Source organism: Armigeres subalbatus, chromosome 2 (assembly GCF_024139115.2).
Source record: "Armigeres subalbatus isolate Guangzhou_Male chromosome 2, GZ_Asu_2, whole genome shotgun sequence".
In the NCBI taxonomy this organism is placed as follows: domain Eukaryota; kingdom Metazoa; phylum Arthropoda; class Insecta; order Diptera; family Culicidae; genus Armigeres; species Armigeres subalbatus.
In genome coordinates, this window is record NC_085140.1 from 243,499,081 (window position 1) to 243,519,432 (window position 20,352).

The window sequence follows — 20,352 nt, forward strand, 5'->3', positions numbered from 1 at the left end:
AATGCTTTTCGTCGCCAACGACAACCCAACATTTGTTATTTTTCGATAACAATCTACACGAGTATCCCACTTTAACATTTTTACATTTATCATATAAGTACATTTTAATTTTTAATTCTTTATTTCAGAAATCTTTCGAGGTTATTCTTAAAAGTACTTACGGATTCCCTTGCCCGTAAAGCCCGCCTTTAAGTGATGGTCAGAAAAAGTTTTCTGGATTCGTTCTCACTATCGCATTGAAGTAAAGAAGCAACATTATATTTACGGAAGCATGTTTTTGTTGCTTTGTTTTGAAACTACTTGACCCCGGGAGATCTACTTAGACCCAAAAGGAGAACTACCTAAGCCCCAAACTGCTGGTTTTAAGCCAACGGCAGCTTCCGGTGTGGGCGCGAAAGTCATTCTCGAACAGCTGGCGACTTTTGGCGATTTAATTTTGTCAACATCGAATCGCTGAAAACTTGAAGAGCTCTCCATCTTCGGAAACGTATTAGCCTCGCTGCAACACCGGCATATAAACATCATGAACACTATTGGCATAAATAGAAGTTCGTATGTTCGTATGCGGCTTTAGACCGGCTGTTGCGTGTAGTTGTTTGGTATCGCAGGAAACGCCGCAGCAGACCCGAGGCTTCGATATTTCCTGTTTCAGCATGCTGTATGTCAGCGAGGAATTGTGCTAGGACTTCATCCGAAAAGTACGACGTCTTCCGGAATAAGACTTACTCCAAATTGGAACCCGGACTTAATTTAGGGCAAAACACATTTCACTCTACGCCACTCAGATTTGTTTAAAAACTTCTCGTATCGTATGTTGTCGTATGTTGTCGGTCTTCTCGTCTTGCGTTTTTCAGTTTCCGTAGCTGGTGAGTTACTGCCACCCCAATATTCACTCAGCTTCTGCAAACAATAATCGGAATGGAGCTTAAGAACAAACACCGTTGTCGTCCAGTTTATTAGGTATAAGAATACTATTCAGTACTGCTTTGTATAGAATTTATTGACTCACGATGCGAGACGTTCTTATACAAAACGGAGTGGAGGGAAATGTGTTTTGCCCTGAATTAATCCCGGGTCCCATTTTGGAAGATTCTTGCTGCACGGCAACTTGGAGGAGGTCTTATCCCGAAAAATGTCGTACTTGTCGGATGAAGCCCTAGCATAATTCTTCACACTTAAAATAAATAGCCGAATTCGGTAAAATTTTACCGAAATCTCAACAGCAGAACTGTTCGGTAAATAATTTTACTGGTTTTCGGTGATTTTGACAGTTGAGCAATGGAAAAAATTTCAAAAAATATGTAAAAAATATTACCGAACAGTTCTGCTGTTGAGATTTCGGTAAAATTTACCGAATACGGTGAAATGAGTTAAGTGTGTTCGCTGAAAGAGAATGCCCCCCTTTTCCATCGATACAGTATGCGGAGGCAGTTATTGTCGAAGCCCCTGGTCTAGGGTCGCAAAACCCGGTCTAAAGCCCATGCAACATATGTCGTATACGAGCTGCTATTTATGCCGGAAGTGTTCATGATGTTTGTGAGCCGGTGTAGCGACAAGGCTGATACGTTTTCGATGATGGAGAGCTCTTCAAATTTTCAGTGATTCGATGTCCACAAAATCAAACCACCGAAGATCGCCAGCTGTTGGAGACTGCCTTTTGCGCTTGGGGCTTAGGTAGTTCTCCTTCTGGGCCTGTGCAGATCTCCCGGGGTCGAAAGAAGACTTAAAGCAAAGCAACAAAATCATTCTCCCGTAAATATAATTTAGGTTCTTTACTTCAATGGTGAGCTGATGTGCGATATAGTGAGAACGGATGTAGAAAACTTTTTCTGACCACCACTTAAAGGCGAGCTTGACGGGCAAGGGAATCCGTAAGTAATTTTAAGAATAACCTCGAACTGCTATTGCTGCCATGTCTAAGCTAAGATTACTGAAAGAAAGAATTAAAAATTAAAATGTACTCATATGATAAATGTAAAAATGTTGAAGTTGGATACTCGAGTAGATTGTTGTCGAAAAAATAACTAATGTTGGGTTGTCGTTGGCGACGAAGAGCATCAACGCCTGCTTAGACGATGATTTCAGTTCAGTGTCTGGAAGCAGTTAATGTCAAACTTTTTATAGCATCCGCCATTATGGCGAGCGTGGAAAGCTGGATAGCTATAGCATGCCATGTATCATATGTCTATAGGGCACTGCACGGACTGCTTTGTCTCTTTTTCGCTGCAAAGAAATTGGAAAACAACAAGGCCAGTAAACGTCAAATTTCATGAAGAACGAAAGAGAAAGAGATTCTTCCGTGCAGTGCCCCATTGGCGCTTTGATGTTGCATAAAGAAGAAGAAGCAGAAAGATGATAATCGAAAAAATCTCCACGGGAAACCATACGAAGAAGTTTTTAAAACTCTTCTCAAAAATTCTAGAAGCAATTTAATTAAAAACGGTAAGCAGTACGGGGTTGGACTTTTCTTATACTGTGTATTAAGTGTAATATCACAAAATAAAATTTCGAATAGTAATATTGTGTTTATTATACAGTAGAAGGAAAGTCCAACCCCGTACTGCTTACCGTTTTTAATTAAATTGCTTCCAGAATTTTTGGGAAGAGTTTTAAAAACTTCGTCGTATGGTTTCCCGTGGAGATTTTTTCGATTATCATCTTTCTGCTTCTTCTTCTTCATGCAACATCAAAGCGCCAATAGATATGGGAAAATTGACCAGAAAATTTCGAGTTTATTCGGCAGATGTGATAGAGGCACATCGCAGGTGGACCGGCAAGGAGGCATCCAGGACCAGGATGCGACCTACAGGAGTAGGTTCCAGCGGAGCAGTTCCCGGTGACATTACAAAACCAGTGAGTAAGCGGGTGACACCGCCTTCTGCTGGTCAAAATGTCACCGGAGGAAGCAGAGTTTCCCGATGGTAGCCATTGGAGAGTAAGTGGGTAGCATCGCTTTCTACTCTGCCTTTGGATTGCCATCGGAGGTAGCAGAATCCGTTCCGATAGAGACGGATAACTGATATCCCTCCCTCATTCGGAACTTAGATTGTTCGGTCGCGACAAATATGTCATGACAGCCGATTGAGTGAAAATGAATGCCTCCACCTTTGAATCCCTGAATTGGTACGTGAAAAGAAAAGATATTCTAGTTACTAGATAAAGATTGTCGCTTCGGTTTCCTTTGTTCTGTTGTCCGGAACATGTTGGGTACTAATATGGGGGACACACTTGTGGTATTTGTCGAGGTATTTGTACCATGGTACAAAAATCTTGAAATGAATGCCATACCAATTATTGTCTTCATTAAAGATAGCCTTGAAATTATTTTCTTGTCGCCTTGTACCATGGTACGAATACCACAAGTGTGTGCCCCATATAAGCTGTCAAATCGTATGGATTTTCCTTCTTTGACATTTAGCTCCCCTATCCTCGTCAGCAAAAGATGTACCGGACAGCGACAACAGCGACAATCTTTATCTAGTAACCAGAGTGTATGTAATTAAGAGTGGCGACACTGTCAGAATTGGAACGAAATTCATCTGTCATTCTCATACAAAATCGTGTTCCAAACGAGCAGGAGACCTGTCAAATGCGGCACATGTCGCCACTCTTAATTACATACACTCTGCTAGTAACTAAAATATCTTTTGTGAAAAGTAACGTGGAAAAAACAAGTCCCTTTTCACGTACAGTATGCCCCCGATTATCCGGACCTCGCTAATCCGACGACTCGTTAGTCCGGATCTCGCTAATTCAGAATTTTCCAGATTAAAAAGTAACAACACCCATTTAAACACATTATGCTGTCAGTTTTCAAATTTGTGCTGTGATTTTGTTTTGGTTCATTTGTATGGGTTTGACAGTCGGATTAACGAGAAAAACCTCGATAGTCCGGCCATACATTTGTCGGATCAGCGGGGGTATACTGTATAAATATGTATGAAAATTTTCTTAAGATTGGTTTGGGTTAAAGACACTATATACAAAGACGCGAAATCTGATCCCTGAGCAAATAATTCGACAGGCAACCCTGAATGCGCAACACTGCTCATGTTGAATAAAGTTTTCAAATTGGTGTAAGTGATTTTCCTAATTTCAAAAAAATGATTAGTAACGCTTCTACCCACGCAAACCAGGTAGCAAATACAATATAAACAAGTTGAGAGTCATTTTCTACCATTTGTAGGGGTTTATTAGGCTACATTGATCCAAAAATATTACAACAATAATTTAAACATGTTTATTTGCGGAAGTTGAATTAGCCCTGCGTGATTTTTTGGAATGACAGGTCTTCTGCTCTATTGGAATAGACGAATCCAAGTAAAAATAAGAAGAAGACACACGACGGTGTTAACTTTGACAGATCCTACAGCACAGCATAGGAAGATCATTTTAAAATGCTTATAATAAATTCTAGACAAATTGTAATTAAAATCTGATTGATGTACGGTACGGAAAAAGTTCCGAATTACATATCTGGAAGCTTATCTCATTTTTTTGATTTTTTTTTCCAAAAACGTATCTATCATACAGTTCGGAACTTTTTCCGTATCATACATCAATCAGATTTTAATTACATTTTGTCTAGAATTTATTATAAGCATTTTAAAATGATCTCCCTATGCTGAGCTGTAGGATCTGTCAAAGTTAACACCGTCGTGTGTCTTCTTCTTATTTTTACTTGGATTCGTCTATAGCACTGACAGTGAATTTGGAATTCCAATTGGAACATTTCCCGTCTTTGTTTATAGTGTCTTTAGTTTGGGTATCCTAGGTTTGGGTGTTAATCAAATTTCGATCATTTGGACCGAACCCTCCGAACCCCGATAAAAAAACAAAGAATTTTTATTTTGACATTTAGAACGTTATTGACAGTTCAGTTCCATTAAAATTTTGATGAAGCGACCGAGTCGACCTAGTGCGTCAGAACGGGAAGCTCTCCATTAGTCAACAAAGTCTGAATAGTTTGAAAAATAAATTAAATTTATGGTGTTTTGAGTGCTGAGCAGCATTAATTTGCTAGACAGGAGAACGTAGATTAAAGTGCATTGAAATGTGGTGTTACTAAAGAAGAACATTGTGCGTAATAAACGGTTCCAGCCAGCTTCCGGTCGTTTGCGTGAAACTGTGGGAGCTGGTGGAGTAATTTGACCTAGTACCTAGTGTGTATTGAATCCTATATTAACCGATTTGGTCCAATTTGTTCAGCTGATTTGGAATCAAGACATAGCAGATCTCGTTTCGCGTAAGTACATTATTCTTATTCTGCTAAAGTGTGAACATTTTGCACGACACGGTGCATAACAGCTGCCACAACAAAGAAAATATGTAAAAGTTTGATAAAACTGCAACGATAAGGTCCTTATCAGCTATAGAGTTTGCGATTCTCCCATTTCTTTTACCACATTTTTGTGTGTACTCAGCACATATCAGAACTCGAAGCTTCTGAACTGATGAAGATTAAATACAATGCCACTTCAAAGGTTGTACCTATCTCAGGTAGGAATGTCTCAATATGATCATTGTACTCTGATGTCCACTTAATATGATTAATATACTTTTTATATTATGTATTACATTTGCGTCTTCTACAAATACTACAACTGATACTATGGACGGATATCTGAAGAATATTGTAGTTGTATAATATCGATAATTTGTCTACTAGCGTCTTTAACCAACGGATTTAATTTTGTGTTAAACTACAATTTCCATGCTTTCATCATACATATTATCCTTATCCTAAAAGGAGTCTCCAGTAGCCTTGAAAGCAAAGGCGTCAATCGGAGATGGCGAGTTTGATTCTCGGTCAGGTCTAGGATGTTTTCGGGTTAGAATCTTTCTCGACACCCTGAGCAATAGTGCCTGGACTTTCCACTCAAGACACATTACTCAATAAGTGTTACTCATACAATGGCGGGCATAGAAATTTAACTGAGGGAATGCTAAGTTGAAAAGCAGGCCTAGTTCCAATTGGAATGTAGAGCCATTGAAGAAAAATATGAAAAAGAAGATATCATAAAAATTGATTGGAATAATTTTTCATTCGTTGTCTGCTTGCTTTACGATAAAATTCTTTTTTTATGAAATTGGCTGCACAAGAGCTCAAGTTTGTGTGCGAAACTACAATCTTTAAATTGAAAACGTTATTTCCAATGTAGTGTCTGGCAATACGTAAAGCCAGTTGACACCGACTAAAGCAGATCGCGCACTTCGACGCATTCAAATTTCTCCTTTTGATATGTAAATTCATATGACTGGCAAATGCGGTGAGTGTCGCGTAGTCAAAACAAAGGCCAGTGTAGAACAGCATGCAAAAATTGCAGTTTGATGGAAAACTAAATTATGGAAGTATTTATTGTAGCAGCTGTTTCATGTCAATATTGAACAACAGAATTGTAGCCCGTTGGTGTAAATGTGGATCTCTCCAAAACAAAGACGTGTTCTATTTGTTATATCAGCTGCTGCAAAACCGAGGTCCCCTTTTAGCCATGCAATGACGTAGAGGCGTCGCGTGATCAATTCTTTAACATAGGTATGCACCGTTTAATTAAAGTTCAATACTTCTAGAGAAACGCGTATAAAAAGGACCTATAATGACAAATCCCATATAAATGATTCATCTTCAAGCGTGTTTCCCATATGTTTGCCGGTATCCATCACACGTCCCATTTTTCGAATTAAACTAAAACTAAACTTAAAAGTGACAGTGCGTAAAATTAAAAAAAAAAATACAATCTTGAGAATCGTTATGCTTTTTAATATGACATAAGATATCTATCTATCTATTTACTGGAAAATCAAAAACTAAAAAACTAAATAAATTATGAAAAGTCTTATGGGACAGTTATGCGATTACAGGCAGTATATCAATAGGAATTTTGATGTTGATATTTCTGTCGATACCGAAAGTGATACCTATTGATAATGCTCTTGCATAATGATATTGCAGTTCCTAAATGTGAAATTTAATTCAACTCCATTATTATTGACGGCGATCTTCAGTTTCTGATCCATCTTAAAAATGTGAAGCAAAAACAATGCCAAAGACAATAACAAAGAAAAAACCCAGATTTATCCACCTAGCAATGGTGATGCATTTCTCGTGCTTTATAAAATGAAATAAAACACATTAAATACACATTGTTTGCAGATGACACGGGCCTTTCAGCCAAAGGGCGAAGCCTTCGTATCGTTTGAAGTAGATTGCAAAAAAGTTTGGATATTTTTTCCACTTATTTGAAATAAAAAATAGAAAATTTCCCCGAATGCTTTCAAAGCTAAATATTTTGGACTTCCGCTAGATCGAAAAATTAACTTTTAAAAATCACATTGAAGGCCTCTAAGCCAGCGGTTCTCAACCTTTTTGACCATTCCTTCGGAAGTGTCTATAATTTCGCTTTGTATGCGTTACGCAGGCGTGTTACGTATTAATCTATCAATAAATCTCTTGAATTATGAAATAAAATGTATGGTATTTGGAACAAATTCACTTTAATATTGAATATATAATTATAACAAATGATATGATATGGAAATATGCTTATTTTTCTGATTTGTTTAAAAAAACAATTGATTTTAATTGAGGAAATTATAGAAGCATGTACCAAAAAATGTAGCATGTAGCAAAAACGTAAAAATTCAAAGGGATTTAAAACATTTCTTCAGTGGAAGCTAGATGGCAAATGTGAGCATGTTTTGAGATACTAATAGACTTATTTTTTTTTCCTCGTTTGTCGGGTGAAGATCACTTCGTCCAGATTTTAGGACTATTGTGATATACCCTTTTGTTGTGAAATACGCAAGTTATCTCAGTAACATGTTTGTCACTGAGATACCTTGGTATCGACTGAACTCAAGACCATCTATTATTGATGAATAGAGATCCTGAGTTACAGTATGTGACTCCCCATTCTGGCGAGACTAGCTTTATGAAGCCAACCACGTCCTTGGGGATAAGATCCATATGTCAGCAGGCCCTAAAAGGGCTTGCTGAGAACTTTGAACCTACGTTGGGTGAGTGCACTGCAATAGCAGAGGATGTGTTCTGATGTTTCTCTCTCCTCGTCACAGAAGCGGCAATTTGAGGTTTGGATTGCTCCGATCTTTTGTAGATGGTATCTGCAGGGGCAGTGTCGAGTTATTAGACCGGTGTAGATGTTGAGATCCCTTTTGTTGAGACCTAATAGTTGTTAAGTTTTCTTGGGGTTAATCGTTACGAGCCTTTTGGATTGGCTCGTATGAGGAAGTGCATTCCAGTTTGATGTGATTTGACTGACCATATATTTGTTCAGTTCCATTTTTACAGAGCAGAGATCCTGAGATCCCGCAGAAGGGCTCAGGGCCAATGAACCTTTCATTAGATCCATTCCTGGCTAGCTCATCAGCAATCTAGTTTCCCTCTAGACCCGTATGTCCTGGGATCCAATATAGGTAGACTCGATTGCGTATGGATAAGTTTTTCAAAGCCAGAATGCATTCCCACACTAGCTTTGAGTTACAAGTGTAGTTATTAAGCGACTTAAGTGCCGCTTGGCTGTCAGAGAAAATACATATTTTTGCAAATCTATACTTTCTCCTCAGGCATAATAACACGCATTCTAATATTGCATATATTTCCGCCTGAAATACTGTGGGCCACTGTCCTAAGTGGACAGAAATTTTTGTTGTAGGGCCATAGATTCCGGATCCTGTCAGATTATTCATTTTCGAACCATCTGTGAAGAAATTTATAGAGCCTGTTGGAACGCTGGGTCCACCTTCTTCCCATTCCTGGCGGGAAGGAATGAACACATCGTAAGGTAAGTCATAATTGACTACCGTTTCCATCCAGTCACTACAAATTCCTATTGCGGGATTTATGGCAAATTCATTTAATATGCTGAGGTGACCCGTAAGGTCTCCCGACAACAGTGTTTTTGTTCTCTTTAAGGACATAGTTGGAAGAGTACCACGATGGCAGCCAATATGGCACCGGACCTTCCACGGGCCAACCCCACACCTCCCGCACTCCTCTCCCACCAACATTCGAATGCATCGAACAGCATCGAACAAAAGTTAATTATTCAGATTACTAACCTGTTCACAGCATATTTCCTTACTTCCCGTGATAATGAACATGTTTCTTCAATGAATCCTATGTATTCCGGCTCGAATTATAGCATAAATTAGCAGTTTCGTGCCAATTTAATAGCCGTCCGCGATTTGTTGGGTTCATCACTGCACTTCACTTCTTCTCAAAGGGCATTGGAAAAATCAAGTTTTTACTCACTTCTCCGCACATGAGCAGCCCGAAATGTTGATAGAATGCAAATTAAACACCACTTTTTGAAATCAGTCACTTATTTGAACCGAAAACTTAGTACAAACTGCTAGATTTGCCCGAAAAAAACGATAAAAAACTGATCGCGGAGCGAATGTAAAACACCGCGGTGCACCGGCACCAGCAGCAGCAAACTAATAAGTAGGGTGGCTCAAAAATAATTTTGCTTCGCTACGCTCAGTAGATTATGATTTAGAATTTGGGTGTCATCGAATGGTTTGGGCTGGTTTGAATAGGCTTACCGTGCGCAGGTCGTTTCAGGTTTGTATGACAGTTGATATGGCGAGGTTGAATTTAACATTATTCTGATTCTGGCACTCCGTCATTGGGCGATGGCGAGGGGGGAGACCATATGACGGGATGAAATATTTAAGAGCTTCAACTCCATAGACAATCCATATTGAATGGTCGTTCCAATAGTTGGGAGTCGATTTTAATCGAGGTTGATCAGTGAAACGTGCAATTCAACAAAATACCCAGAATTTGTCTGTGATATCTATCGCACCAGGGGCAGATACTTCTAGTCTAGTCTAGTCTACACTATCGTACCAGGGGCAAATACTTCATACAAAAAGTGTGACATAAGGGTGAGTATAAAATGCTATATTTGCGTTACGTAATCAATGGATCTTTCCTGCGGTGCGGTTTTCGTTCACTGAAGTCTCTGGAATGTTGCTTTCAGCAATGTGGGCTCTCTTTTCGCCAACGTTTGGAGGGAAAGCGCCGTAATCAGTGTATTAAAAGTTTTAGTTTCACATTCTAGTTTTCTTACAAACTTGAACCGGCTTGCGCTCAACCAGTTTTTGTTCAAATCGGTTTTTTTAGGACACTCGGAGCATGGGACGGAATCGAGTGAGCGTGATGGTGCTGGGTCGTTTTTTGAACCACCCTACTAATATTCTTTGTTTTTTATAAATACGACACCAATACTACTACAGTATATGAAAGTTTTTACTGTACCAATACTATCAAAGCTTTGTTTTGGTACTCAACCCACCTTCACCTTAACCTTAGAGCACTTTTTTCCGCTTCCAGCTTTATGAATTGATCTAACCGGGGCAGGTGAAGCATTGCGTCTAGGGCCAAAGTGGGTGTACTACGAACTGCACCAGTGATGGCTATGCAAGCGGTGCGTTGGATTTTGTTGAGCTTAGCTCTTGCAGCAGCCTCATTAGTTTTAGGCCACCAGACAAGGGAAGCGTAAGTTGTCCTGGGACGGACAATGGTTTTATATATCCACATGATCATACTTGGTTTTAGGCCCCATCTTTTACCAAGGGTTTTTGAACAAACCCAAAGTGTATTGAGACCTTTCTGCACAACTGATTGGAGATGAGAGTTCCAATTAAGCTTTGCGTCGAGTATGACACCTAGATATTTTACTTCACTTGAATAAACTAATTGTGTTTGATTCAAGAAAAGGGGTTTCAGTTGTACCTATCTCCGTTTGGTGAAAGGGATAATGGAAGTTTTTGTAGGATTTATGCCTAGTTGATACTTTTGACACCAGGAAAAAGTGTGATTTAGGGCAGATTGCATTCTTTCCACGATAACACTTTCGAATTTGCCTCGTACAATAATGACAACGTCATCAGCATATCCAACCACTTCGAAGCCTCTTCTCTCTAAGCTGTCCAGAAGCTCATCCACCACCAGTGACCACAACAAAGGAGAAAGCACTCCGCCTTGCGGACACCCCCTTGTTGCTTTAACAGTGATGTATGAACCGCTAAGCTCAGAGGAGATTTTCCGATTAGCTAGCATAGCATGTACCCAGGTAACAATGCATGGGTCGAATTTTCTCCTCAACATTGCTGACCCTATAGACGAATAAGAAGCGTTATCGAATGCGCCCTCAATATCAAGAAATGCTACAAGAGCAATTTCTTTTGCATTAAGTGTTTTTTCGATTTTTTGAACTACCGTATGTAGTGCCGAGATCGTAGATTTTCCACTTTCATAAGCGAATTGGTTTTTTGACAAAGGCATTGCTTTCATAAATTTGTGATTTATGTACTCGCATAGTACCTTTTCCATAATTTTGAGCATTACAGAGGATAAACTTATCGGCCTGAATGCTTTGGGGTTGGTTTTATCTCTCTTGCCTGCCTCACCCAGTTCGAGACAGCAACACGTACGGACGTGTTTTTTGCTCGCGCTTTTTTTAAGTGTTTTTTCTCGTTCGTTCGCTGTTTACGTTTTCGCTTGTCGTGTTGGCGTTATTTTCTCCCGGACCCGTCATAGGAGACTCGGTGGCTGATTTGGTCGTGAGAAAAGTGCCTAAGCGCACTGCTCTTGGAGGCGCGGGTAACCCCAAGCAGCTTTTGCAGAGCAACGTGCTCTCGCCGTTGCCGCTTGATAACGCCGGCAATCCGCCGAAAAAGACGAAGAAGAAGCAATAGCAGCAGCCGCAGGTAGGTGCAACCGGAGCGAAAGGAGAAGTGCCCGCCCGTGTTTGTGAAGGGCGATCCCCCGGATTTGCGCCCGAATATTCGCCAGTTGATCGCTAAGGGGCTGAAATGTACTTTTCGGCTCTGCAGCGAGGGCGTGAAAGTGATGCCGGCCAACAGGGACCATCATCAATCCGTCGTGGAGTTCCTCGAGGTCCACAAGTATGAGTACTACACTCATGACCACCCCGGCACGAAGCCGCTCAAGGCCTTGCTGCGAGGACTTCACGACATGAAGGAGGAAGAGCTCCAAGCAGAGCTTGAAAGTTGCGGACTGAAGCCAGTAGCCGTCCACAAGATCGCTCGTCACGACAAGGCGAGGAAATATCGCGACCAGCTTTACCTGATCCATCTGGAGCACGGTTCCACTACCTGGAAGGACCTGAAGCTGGTTGGCGTTATAAATTACACCGTCGTTGACTGGGGAGCGATATCGGCCAGTGCACCGCGATGTCACGCAATGCACCAACTGCTTCAATTTCGGGCACGGCACCAGGAACTGCCGCATGAAGCCGCGCTGCAACAAGTGTGGCGAACCCCATCCGACTGACGAGTGCGACAAAATGGAGGTGGCCGATCCCAAATGCGCCAACTGTGGCGACAAACATCGGGCCACCACAAAGGGCTGCCCAAAGCGAGCCGAATTCCTGGAAATCCGGAAGAAGGCTTCCACCAGGACCATTCCGAAGAAGAACCGTGTTCCTGTAATCAACGAGGTGAACTTTCCAGCTATCCCGGCTCCCCGTCGTGTGATTCCAATACTCCCACCGCTACAGCCGCACAAGCGACTGGCAGCGGCAGCTGCATCGGTCCAAGCTCCAGCATCGTCGGCACCATCCACCAGCGAATGGCCCCCGCTTCCTCCTCCTGGGTTCCGTCGGCAGTCGGAGAACGAAGCCGTCCCACCGGAAGAATCTGCCCCGCTGTACACTCCGGAGCAACTGATGCCGATCTTCGCGCAGCTCGCCACTCGACTGCGCGGCTGCAAAACCCGATTCGACCAGGTCTTCACACTTGGCATGTTCATCATTGGCTGCTAGGGTGGGCCTGGTCAACTGGAACGCTTGCTCGATAAAGAGCAAAACAATCGAGCTGAAGGATTTCCTTGAGGAGAAGGAAATAGACGTGGCGTTCATCACCGAAACGCACCTAAAACCGGAGGTGAACATCAACATCCCGGACTTCCGCATCGTGCGACTCGACCGGCCGACCAGGGGAGGTGGTGTGGCCATCGCTCTTCGCTACAACATCAACTGTCGTCTGCTTCCAAGTTTCCAGCTCAGTGTCATTGAGGCCATCGGTGTCGAAATCACCACTTCGGTCGGCACAATCGCGCTCATCGCGGCGTACTGTCCAACGCAAGCCAAAGCCGGCGATGGGTCATCGGCTGCCCTTCGGAGGGACATCGTCAAGCTGACGCGGAGGCAAGGCCAGTATATCATTGCCGGCGACTTGAATGCCAAACATCAAGCCTGGGGCAACAGTCGCGGCAATCGAAACGGCACCATCTGGAGCAACGACATGGAGGAAGGCCACTACACGATCCTGAGCCCGGATTCCCCCACTCGGCTGAGTCGGTCCGGTGCCCACGCAACGCTCGACCTCTACGTAACAAACCTGAGTGACCACGTCTCGCAGCCGGTTGTATACCAGGAGCTCAGTTCGGATCACTATCCGGTGGTGGCGGAACTGGGCTCCTCGGTCAATCGGCACCAGCAGTTACGGCGGAACTACCACCGAGTGAACTGGCAGCGTTTCCAGCAGTGCGTCGATAACACCGTCGACTACGAGGTGCGTCCGGAGACGCCGGAAAGTATCGACCGCCAGCTGTGCGCTATCGAGGAGGCGATCACGGCGGCCCGAGAGCAACACGTACCGACGGCTCGGCAGGTAAGCAACTCCTTAAACATCGATACACTCACCAAAGATTTGATTCGATTGCGGAATGTCACTCGCAGGCAGTTTCAGCGTACTGGACTGCCTGAGCTTAAGGCACGCTGCAATCGAATCACAAAAATTATCAAGGCCAGAATGGTGGACCTCAAAAATAACGATTTCTCGAATAAGATCCGCACTCTCCCAGATTATGCTAAGCCGTTCTGGAAAATGACCAAAATTCTAAAATCCAAGCCTCGGCCCATTCCACCTTTGATCCCACTGGACAATAATGGCTCTAAGGATCGCTTGATAACTCCTGCAGAGATCGCTGAAATAGGTCGTCACTTCGTCAGCTCACACAATATTGGGCAGAACATCGTCAGTCCACACGAAGCAGCCGTCAACGAGCATGCTAACAACATCCATTTGATTCCCAACGACTTCTCGGAGGAGTTGGAGATCTCAGCTGACGAATTGACGGCCTATATCAAATCGTCGAAGAACATGAAGGCCCCAGGCTTCGACAGCATCCTGAATCTCGAGCTCAAACACATGAGTGCTCCGTTCTTTGAGCACCTCTCGCTGATCTTTAATCAGTGTCTCCGGCTTAGCTACTTCCCATCGTCCTGGAAGTCAGCGAAAGTCATCCCATCCGGAAGCCTGGGAAGGATTCTTCCTCCCCAAAAGTTATCGACCCATCAGCCTTCTCTCAGGGTTATCCAAGCTATTCGAAAAAGCTATTCATCATCGGTTACTTGAGTCTGCCGAAAATCTCAACATCTTGCTCGAGGAACAGTTTGGTTTCCGACGAGGTCGGTCAACTGTACACCAACTGACGGAACAAGTTTGTCTCGAAAACATCCGCCATGGCCTTACTCGATGTCGAGAAGGCATTTGACAATGTATGGCATGATGGCCTGGTGTACAAACTACAACGCTACAATCTTCCCAGCTACCTGGTGAAAATCATCAACAATTACCTGTCGGCAAGGACATTCCGGGTCTCAATCAGCGGAGCGAGTTCCAATGCGCACAACATCGTCGCAGGCGTTCCCCAGGGCAGTATCCTCGGGCCCCTGCTTTTCAATCTGTTCACCTCCGACATGCCAGAACCTCCAGAAGGCGGCATTCTGTCTCTGTTCGCAGATGACACATCCATCGTCTACAACGGTAGAGTGATCAGAGCGCTAGTGGCAAAACTCCAACGAGGCCTGGATGCCCTGACAGAGTACCTCACCAGCTGGAAGATCTGTATCAACGCGGCGAAGACCCAGGTCATCATTTTCCCCACTCCAAATCCCTAAACTTGTTCCGCCTGGGGACTGTAAAATCATCCTCAATGGCACGACCGTGGAATGGGCCAATGAGGCCGGCTACCTTGGCTTGACCCTCGACAGCAAGCTTATTTTCAGGCAACAGGTTGACAAAACGGTGACAAAGTGTAACGTCTTGTTGAAACTACTGTACCCTTTGATCAACCGCCGGTCGTCATTGTCCCTGAAAAATAAGCTTGCTGTCTACAAGCAAATCATCCTCCCTGTGATCGAATATGGCATGCCGGTCTGGGAGAGCTGCGCTAAAACCCACCACCTCAAACTTCAACGGGTCCAAAACAAATTCCTGAGGATGATCCTCAACACCCCTCCCAGGACAAGAACATCCGAGGTCCACCGTCTGGCCGGAATAAAAACCTTACATGAACGCTTTGGTGAGTGTAAAGAAAAGTTTAGGGTCCGTTGCTTGCATTCGGATCAGGCTCCAATTAGGGCGCTAGTTCCAATCTAGGTTATCAAATTTCTTATTGTAAATATTAGTGTACATAGTAGTTAGGTTATCAAATTTAAAAAAAACACACCAGCGCCTCCTAAAGGCCGTCATGATATATCATATTAACACTTAAATAACAATGTAAACATAAAAATTTAAAATTGAAGTTGGAGGGCCAAGCCGGCCGAGCACTGTACATGTTAAAAATAATTGTAGAACAGAAAATGAAACAATAAAGAAGAATTTTACTACTACTCTTGCCTGCCTTCGGAATGAAGACAGCCCGGATTTGACGCCAATCGTTAGGTATGTGCCCCAAAATCAGACTCGCCTTAAAAATCTCAACCAAGGGTGGAACCAGTGTTTTCTCCTCTTTTTGGATCAACGCTGGGAATATTCCATCCATGCCAGGAGACTTAAATGGCTCGAAAGATCTCACAGCCCTCTCAACCCTGGCCCGAGTGAAAGCTTCCTTTGCAACCTTTATTGCGTCTTTTTTAGATCCAGAAACCCATGATTGGATCTGAGACAGCAATTCCAGTGCCTTGGTCGCCGATGCTCGACTCAGGGATTGAATCAGGGAAGTGGATCTTTAACAATTCGCTCAGTGTATCGCTAGGCTCTACAGTGAGCGAACCATCCGTCTTTCGGAGGCTACCCACACCATTGGAGTGGTCTTTTGAAAGAGTTTTTTGGAGTCTGGCCACTACGGGTGTATTCTCTATGCTTTCTCACATTAGAATCCACGATTTCCGTTTGGCTGACCTTATTTCTTTGTTGTAGTTCGTCAGGGCTTTTCTGTATAGGCTCCAATCGCCGGTTCGCTTAGCACGGTTGAACTCCCTACGCGCAGTTTTCCTAAGCTTCTCAAGAGTTTTATTCCACCATGGAACGTCTCTACTCGAACTAGTTGATTTAGTTGGACAGCTCTCTTGGTAGGCGTTAAGGATTTTGTTTTTAAGGGATTTGGACGCATCTTCCAATTGTGTTATGGACTTGATGTGACTTTCTATGATGTACTCTTCGGATCGTAGGATAGCTGAGTAGGATTCCCAATCAGTTTTCTTAGGATCTTTAAACGTTTTTTCCATCGTTAGACCCCCTTCCCATTCGAAGATGATGTGTTTATAGTCTGACATTGATATTTCTTCAGAAACATGCCAGTTTTTTATAGTCAATAGAGTCAAGTCCAAAACTTCCTGACGAATGGAGTTTTCAAACGTGGGCTTGTCACCAACATTACAAATGTCAATGTTCTTGGAAGAGAGAAACTGTAACAGGTACTCACCTCTGGTGTTTATATTGATACTTCCCCATACGGTGTGATGTGCATTTGCGTCGCACCCTATGACGAAGGGGATGTTGTGTCGGTGGCTGGTGTCACCTGGGAAGTATGCCGAGACCACCAAGATCTCTCTACTCCCTCTGGCGGAAGGTACCTCCATCCTGACCGCTACGATGTCCCTTTTTATGAATTCTGAAATTGGAAAGTATTTACAGTTGTTATGTAATAAAATAGCCGCTCTAGGAGAAAGCTGGCTGTCATCATATACCAACTTACATGAGTGTTGTGGAATACCTTGTATTCTGGATTTATTGACCCATGGCTCTTGAATGAGGGCCACGGTTAAATTCTCTTTGGTGAACCTCCGACAGAGCACACCCGTGGCGCTCTCAGCATGGTGGAAATTCACTTGCAGCACTTTAGTCGCCATTTCCGGGGTTCCCGCTTTTTTCCGGACGACGACTGTCCGGCTTTGGATGTTGCGGATCATCAGGATGTCGTTTGATGTTACAGTTTGGGTTTTCTCTCTTCCCTGTAGCAACCTGGCCCGCCAGTTCCGCCTCTGTGGTCAAACTGTCGCCTTTTGCACCCCCTTTGCCCTGTTTAGATACCTTTGGTTTGGTACCACTAGAGCAGGGGGTCGCATGTAAGCTTCGAGCTTTTCCTTTAGAGGCGGACAGACTAGCCTTTATGGTGCTTTTGGGGTGAGATTTACTAACCTCGCCCGAACCGGAAGCTTCCTCAGATTTCTCTTGGGTCGGCCTTCCAGTTAGCCGAACCTCGCCCGAACAGGAGGCCTCCCCAGATTGCTCTTGGGTCGGCCTTCCAGTCGGATTGGCGGTAGCGGCAGTCGGTTGATCTGTAATCTTCCTTAGTTGGATTTCACCAAATCGGTAGTTGAGGGTGTATTTGGACTTCTTCAACTTTTCCATCGACGCACCCTCTACTGTGAAGATCCATTCAACATGAATATCTTTCAGAATGGATCGTTTCACAATACGCCAATTAGTTGTTGTGATGTCATTTTGGCTTTCTACGAGAGCCTTTATTCGGTCGTCATCATAGCTGGAGCTTTATGGGAAGAATGCTCGGATCATCTCTGGACGTGGAATCGCCACTTCGTCCATTGCCATCAGCTCTGCACCTTCCCAGGGTTTCATGGATGGGGATATTCTCTTTAACCACTCAGCAGTCTCTTGATCCTTACAGATTAGAACCATGTAACCGGACTTGTAGATGAGGTTGTTGAATTTGGGTTTTATTGGCTCGTTTCGCTGTTGAACTACTCTGAGCAGGAGTGCTTCTTGTAGAAGGTCTAGCTGGGCTGTAGTGAGTTGGACGGTGGGAAAGTCTTTGGGTATTATCCCGACCTTCACGCTTTTGGCCATATCACTGTAGCTGATACCAGCTGTTTTCCTCATGGGTGGGTTTTGTTGTCCAGACACGTTTTTCTGAGGCGCGCGGTTTGAGGACTGTTGGGCGCGCTCTCTCGGATCCAGATGGTGCTTCACCCTTTTTTGTTTGGGGTCCTCTGTGGCGGATTTGTCTAGGTCGTTTCTCGAGCGTTTTGAGAAAGTGGGCTCGCTCTCCTTATTCAGGATTATGGACAAGGCCTCATTCCGGTCTTTTCCCTTCTCCCGGAGAGTTCTAAGCTGCTTCCTCTGCGAGCGTGTGAGTGTGAGGATTTTCTTGCTTGGAGCACCCTTGGCTTCCGTAGAACCCTTGTTATCTTCGGATCCTTTGCTACTTGCTAAAGATTTTTGGGGTTGATGACGATCCTTATACCATCATCTTCGTTATCTTCCATGTCCAGCAGGTTGGAGTCGGTCGATGAGGGGGGTTGTAGATCTGGATCAGCTTTGTCGAAACATGTGCTGCTCCGGGAGATAGGCGTTGAGGAGACTTATGAGACTTATACTTATACGAATACACTTATACGGATGTATGTGTGCGTATGTGTGCAAATTCTGAAATTTACTAAAACATAAATCTCACTCATTTTTAAGGTATCAAACATGATTAATTTTACAAAATTGCCCTCCCTACGGATATGTGATCTTGCCGCGATGGGTGGGCTTACGCCATTAGCACTGATATGGCAACCAAAGACATATCCTGTCGTGGTGGTATCACATGTGGACTATTTTTGTTTGGTCACATATCTGGCATTGGCGCACTGATTTAACGCATGTGCATGTGATCCAACGGACATCGTGTCCTTTTTTTTTTCTTCCTAAGCAATGGAGGGGGAATCTGCTCAACAGACATCCTGGATTGTCCAGGAAGTTCGGGGTTAGGGGCCACCTCCAACAGCAAACGAGTGAGGCAGGACTACATCCCCGACCCGCTAAACCGTTTCCATTGCTGCCAAGCCCATAGTCCCTTCGGTACAACCACAAAGTAATGCTTCAAAGGGGGGCCAGTGCATAACGCACCCTCGAGGTTAGCTGCGTGTCCTTGCAGCATCGAACATCGTGACTCGCTTTTTTAGAAGAACACCATACACTACCGCGCAATCACATTGCTGAACGCCGCCTACAAGGTACTCACCCAAATGTTATGCCGCCAATTAGCATCAATTGCAAGAGAGTTCGTGGGACAGGATTTATGGGTGAACGCTCTACCACAGACCAGGTGTTCGCCATACGTCAGGTATTGCAGAAATGCCGCGAATACAACGTGCCAACACATCATCTATTTATCGACTTCAAAGCCGCATATGATACAATCGATCGGGACCAGCTATGGCAGCTAATGCACGAAAACGGATTTCCGGATAAACTGATACGGTTGATCAAGGCGACGATGGATCGGGTGATGTGCGTAGTTCGAGTTTCAGGGGCTTTCTCGAGTCCCTTCGAAACGCGCAGACGGTTACGGCAAGGTGATGGTCTTCCGTGTCTGCTATTCAACATCGCTTTGGAGGGAGTAATACGAAGGGCAGGGATTGACACGAGTGGTACGATTTTCACGAAGTCCGTCCAGTTATTCGGTTTCGCCGACGACATTGATATCATGGCACGTAACTTTGAGAGGATGGAGGAAGCCTACATCAGACTGAAAAGCGAAGCTAAATGGATTGGACTAGTCATCAACACGTCGAAGACGAAGTACATGATAGGAAGAGGCTCAAGAGATGTCAATGTAAGCCACCCAACACGAGCTTCTATCGGTGGTGACGAAATCGAGGTGGTTGAAGAATTCGTGTACTTGGGCTCACTGGTGACCGCCGATAACGATACCAGCAGAGAAATTCGGAGGCGCATAGTGGCTGGAAATCGTACGCACTTTGGACTTTGCAAGACGCTCCGATCGAATAGGGTTCGCCGCCGTACCAAACTGACTATCTACAAAACGCTTATAAGACCGGTAGTTCTCTACGGACACGAGACCTGGACGATGCTCGTGGAGGACCAACGCGCACTGGGAATTTTTGAAAGGAAAGTGTTGCGTACCATCTATGGTGGGGTGCAGATGGTGGACGGTACGTGGAGGAGGTGAATGAACCACGAGTTGCATCAGCTGTTGGGAGAACCATCCATCGTTCACACCGCGAAAATCGGAAGACTGCGGTGGGCCGGGCACGTAGCCAGAATGTCGGACAGTAATCCGGTGAAAATGGTTCTCGACAATGATCCGACGGGAACAAG

General features: G+C 44.0%; 1 protein-coding gene across 1 annotated transcript in view; it reads left to right on the forward strand.

Annotated features, from left to right (window-relative positions):
• Positions 1-4,882: 4,882 nt before the first annotated feature.
• The window catches only part of LOC134212015 (glycoprotein-N-acetylgalactosamine 3-beta-galactosyltransferase 1-like), a 35,596-nt gene continuing 20,126 nt past the window's right edge, over positions 4,883-20,352 (forward strand). Inside the window, exon 1 of the mRNA XM_062689492.1 lies at positions 4,883-5,245. The gene's annotated coding sequence lies outside the window, so the exon portion shown is untranslated. The remainder of the gene's footprint in view (positions 5,246-20,352) is intronic.